The sequence below is a fragment of the Benincasa hispida genome, chromosome 11 (assembly GCF_027475165.1).
Source record: "Benincasa hispida cultivar pf3 chromosome 11, pf3_genome.v1.1, whole genome shotgun sequence".
Lineage (NCBI taxonomy): Eukaryota > Viridiplantae > Streptophyta > Magnoliopsida > Cucurbitales > Cucurbitaceae > Benincasa > Benincasa hispida.
This window is the reverse complement of record NC_143488.1, coordinates 87,068,075-87,073,790: the sequence shown is the minus strand read 5'-3', so window position 1 is coordinate 87,073,790 and position 5,716 is coordinate 87,068,075.

The following is a 5,716-nucleotide window of genomic DNA, read 5'->3' as shown; positions in this document are numbered from 1 at the left end:
TAGTTCATTTGATGATGAGCTATGCTTCCTTACCGGACTCGTTTTGGGGTTTCGTAGTGGAGACTGTGACTTATATACTTAACTGTGTTCCTTCCAAGAGTTTTGCAAGAACATCTCTGGAGTTGTGGAACGGGTTTAAAGCTAGTTTACGTCACTTCCGCATTTGAGGTTTCCCGACACATGTGCTTGAGAAAAATCTTAAGAAGTTGGAACCATGGTTGAGGTTATGCCTCTTTGTAGGCTACCCCAAAGGTACATGAGGGGGTTATTTTTATGATCTGTCGAAAAATAGGGTGTTTGTTTCCACGAATGCTACTTTTCTGGAGGAGGAACATATTAGGGAGCACAGTTCACATAGTAAAGTCGTATTATGTGAGCTTTCTAATGAAACTACTGAAACTTCAACAAGAGTTGTTGATGGGCGTGCTTCTTCAGCAAGAGTTGTTGATGATAGTTCATCTAGTAGATTGGTTCCACCTTAAGAGTTGATGGAACCTCGACGCAGTGGGAGGGTTACAAACTTGCCCATTCGATATCTGGATTTCACAAAAATCCTTGTTATGGTAGCAGATGGCGACGTTGAGGATCCGTTGTTTTATCAGAAGAAAATGGAGGATGTAGACCGAGATGAATGGGTCAAAGCCATGGATCTCGAAATGGAGTCGATGTACTTCAACTCAGTATGAGATCTTGTAGATCAGCCTGATGGGGTAAGTTCTATAGGTTGTAAATGGATCACAAGTGTAAACAGGGTGCTGATGGGAAGGTGCAAACTTTCAAGGTTCGACTTGTGGCAAAGGGTTATACCCAGGTAGAGGGAGTCGACAATGAGAATACTTTCTCATCTGTTGCCATGTTAAAGTCAATCCACATCCTCCTGTCCACTGCCACTTATTATAATTATGAGATTTGGCAAATGGATGCCAAGACGACCTTTCTAAATGGCAATCTTGAAGAGACCATTTACATGGTGCAACCCTAGGGATTCTTTGCCCAAGGTCAAGCGTAAAAAGTTTTCAAACTGAATCGGTCCATTTATGGGTTGAAACAGGCGTCTAGATCTTGGAACATACGGTTTGATACTACGATCAAGTCGTATGACTTTGACCAAAATGTTGATAAGCCTTGTGTCTACAAGAAGATTTTTAACACTTCAGTAGTTTTCTTAGTGTTTTATGTACTACTCATTGTGAATGATGTAGGTCTACTGACTGCAATTAAGAGATGGCTAGTGACCCAATTCCAAATGACATATTTGGGAGAAGCTTAGTTTGTTCTGGGAATATAGATCTTTCGGGATCGTAAGAAAAAAGTGCTAGCATTGTCTCAGACATCGTACATTGACAAGATGTTGCTCAAGTACTCAATGGAGGACTCCAAAAGGGGCCTAATACCGTTCAGGCATGGAGTCACTTTGTCTAAGGATATGTGTCCTAAGACGCTTCAAGAGTTTGAGAAGATGAGACGGATCCCATATGCATCTATCATTGGCAGTTTGATGTATGCGATGCTCTGAACTAGGCCAGAAATCTGCTATGCTATGGGTACAGTCAGTAGGTATCAGTCTAACCCAAGCCAGGGTCACTGCACCGCAATGAAGAACATCCTCAAGTATCATTCGAAGTACGAGGGACTAAATGCTCGTGTATGGATCTAGGGATTTGATCTTTACTGAATACATGGATTCTGACTTTTAGACTGACAAAGACTCTCGCAAGTCCACTTCAGGGTCAGTCTTTACTCTTAATGGAGGAGCTGTAGTATGGCAAAACACTAAGCAAGGATGCATCGCCGACTTCGCTATGGAGGCGAAGTATGTAGCAGCTTACAAAGCTGCTAAGGAGGCCGTCTGGCTCAGAAAGTGCTTGACAGAATTGGAACGTGTTCCAGATATGTCTAGACCCATCACCCTCTATTGTGACAATAGTGGTGTTGTGGCGAACTCCAAGGAGCCTAGGAGTCACGGGCGCGACAAACACATAGAGCGGAAGTATCACCTAATCCACAAGATAGTGCATCAAGGGCCGTGATCAACACGAAGATCGCTTCGGAGCATAATGTTACTGACTCGTTTATGAAGGCTCGAACGGCTACAGTGTTTGAGGGTCACCTTCAGAGAATGGGTCTATGGGACCGCCCGCGACTGGACTAGGGAAACTGGGAGATTTTCTTGTACTGGGCTTTTATGCCCTAGTTTATTGTTTTGTACTTGTTTTTGTACACCCCACTTCGGTTTAGAATCAGTAGAAGGTTGTTGGGATTGATGCCCTAAAGTCTTATGTCCTATAGTTCGTAAACAGTTTGTACGAACGCTTTTGATGTATAATATATGATATTTACTTCACTTCTTGTTTTGCTGAACTAAATGTTTTATTTGTTTTACCACAAACTAATAAACTAAAATCCCTGGTTGTCTTTATGTAATTTAAGCATATATGTTGTGACACACAATTGGATCATATCTTAAGTGATAACCAAAATGGTCTGTAGTATATGGATATAGAAGGGAAACCTTATCCTGATAATGCTAAGGATGCGACCCGCTTTTTGGAATAGTTACAAGTGTTGTAACTTGTCACAGATGGTCTGATCCTGATCATTCATGTAGGGGACATGCAAGTGGGGGCGTTCTATACAAAGAGTTTGTATAAGACCTGACCACGAAGTGTTAATGTCTCATTATATAACGTTGTTCATGACAAAGACTTCACTTCACTAGATGACCGTAGGTAACATGACCTCAATCCTAAGTGAGTTTTGAACTCCTCCATTGAGGGTTGTCCTTTGATTTGCATGGGTGCGAATGGCCCAACCGCCGACTCAAATCTAGGGGATTCGTCTTATTTGGGAGCTAGGAACTCAGCTACACAACATGGAATTCACTCCTTCCCCGAATCAGGGATAAGTAGATAGATAGCTTCCTTAAGGGCTAATTCTAGGGCTTGAAGGATGTGGCACCACACACCTTTTCATGGCCCGAGAGATGTTCACACATAGCTAGACTGTGTTGTATTGTTCATTAGAGAGATTAGTGGTACTTAAAGAGTAAGATATAACTACAGGGGCAAAACAGTAAATTGGACTAATTGTACTTACGAGCATCTATGAAAGTTTATCGTACTCCTGATTGGTTATATCCGATGGATATAGAAATATATCTATGGTAAGAAGAGTTCAACTGTCAGTCTTTAATGGAATGTCTAGCAGTTAACAGATGGTGGATCTCGTGGCTAAAGAGTTTAGTCAGCTATTCACGTACCGTCGGAGCTTCGAGCCATAGGTTCATAAGGTCCCCTTGGTAGCTTGGATACAAATTGAGAATAAGTTTTTGGGTTAGTTTGAAATGTTCAAATTGACAAGAAGGAGTTCAATTATATGTGGTATAATTAGACTGATTAATTATATATGATATGATTGACTAAATGTATGAGATACATTATTTTGGAGGAAATTGGATATAAGTATGATTTATATCAAGTAGAGGAGAAAATACTATAGTTGATATATGATATCAAACTACAGGTTATGAATATAATATGATTATATTTATTATTTTATTAATTGGATAGTTATGAGATAATTGGCCATCGTTTTCTCTGAATTAGTGCGCTAGTGGGAAGTTCAATTCAGTTTCAGTGACTGAAGAATAAGATGAAAATTGTTTTCGTTTTGCGAAAGAGACGCATAATCACTCACGGTGTGTTAGCCTTAGTAAAATACGATAGCGCACTAATGTTGATAGCCTATACGATAGCGCAGTATTGATAGCCTATACGATAGCGCAGTATTGATAGCCTATACGATAGAACACCCCCGCTTTTTTAAACGATCATTCGCGATTTTCTAAACGATCGCTTACCTTTTCTTAACGAATGCTTAGCGCTTGAGCTAAACTAAATGATCATATAGACGATCGCTTAGCTTTTACTACACGATCGTGTACCCCGCACTAAACGATCAAGCACCCAACTATGTGATAGTCTTTCCTTTCTCCAACTTGCTTGTTCGTAGTACACGATAGCCTTTCCTCCTCCCATCTACCAATTCCATCAAAGTACATCCTTTGGATTCTCACTTCGAGAATAATTAGGGCTCCGAGTGGTGGTGTCATCCCCGTTACCTGTTGTTCATGCGTTGCTGTTCATGTAGACGACCGTGGTGTTGCTGGGCGATTGCTTGCTGGACGATAAATAGCGAGAGGAGTTCGTTCACGGTGAGACCAAGTTTTGTGAAGAAAGTTTTCAACTGGTAAGTCTTCGGTCTCCTGTATTTTATCTTTTAAAGCAAGCTAGTAATTTAACGTTATCAATGTATATTTGTATGATTGAATGTATATGTGGAAATTCTATCGCAATGAATTCGAAAGATCCGCTTCCGCTCATAGGTACTCTTTTATAAGAGTTTCTTCAACTCCTCCATCAACACAAACCTCAGATCGTCTACCCTAATATCGTATTGATGTTTGATTTCCAGTTCGAATAACCCTTTCCATTAAATTTATCAGAAGCAAGCAATTGTATGATTGAGTTCGACATTGCTGAAACATTTTAAACAAACTCTATTAAATATTAATCTAAATCCATTTTTAGCAAAAAACAATAAATTACCCAATAAATCTTTATTTATTTGCAACGATACTTTAGTGATTTAGAATAATTGCTACCGAGGGGCAGTCAAGAATTCCTTCACAGAAGCAAGACAGTTCCTTACCAAATGCTATCTCCATAATAATTTATATTCCAATAGTTCTTTTGGTTATCATTTTCCGTCAAGATCTTTACTAATAATTAGTACTACTCATAAGTGACCCACCATTTTCAGATCTTATAGAACGGTATGAATATGCCTCTGAAATAGAAGACAATATACAAAATGGAACTAGAAGACCCTATTCATTTTACTGAAGCCTGGGTTGTTCTGAATCCTATGTTACAACCCTCCGAGGGGATCGCCGCGATTAACGACTAACTAGTGTCGTCTAAAAATGACAGCAGACACAACATAGGAATCTCATGGTTTAAACTAATGGAGAAGATTGTAGGACAATGTTGACACATTTCTTTCACCCACTTACTATGAACTACCTCTCTCATTCACCATGCAAACACTTTCGAATGGAGCAGTCGCGATAAAAGCGACACGAAGTCGAGCATGAATCTCACGGTGTGAACTCTTAAGGACGTGAGAGCTAATAGCTATATATCAAATATATTGTTAATCTCCCACTGAAATGTTCTACATGTTTGGGTATTTTACTTAGGTATAATGGCTAAATTTATACAACCTAAGTCTAAGTGGTTTATCCAAGTATAACGCTTATAATTGGATTTAATCTACAATGTCTAGGTGATAAACCATTTTATTACTTCATATCGCTCATGCAAGCTCATAAAATCAGTTAACAACGCTCAATCTTTCGGTCATAATCCCCAGGTAGGAGGTGTTCTGTAAACCGTTGACTTAAGCACCCCCAGCCTTAGACAGGTTTATGAACCGATATGAGTTTGTAACCGTATTTTATAAGGTAACAATCTATTTTAATGATTAAAACTAGTTGTTAACCTAAGTGAGCATGCAACTATTTTTTGTTATGGATTTTAAACGTCTAACCCAATTTTATAATAGCTTACAAAATTTTAGACTTGCTAAATATCTACAACATTCAACAAAAGCATTCAGTATTTAATATAACCATTATATTAAATATAACTCTAAC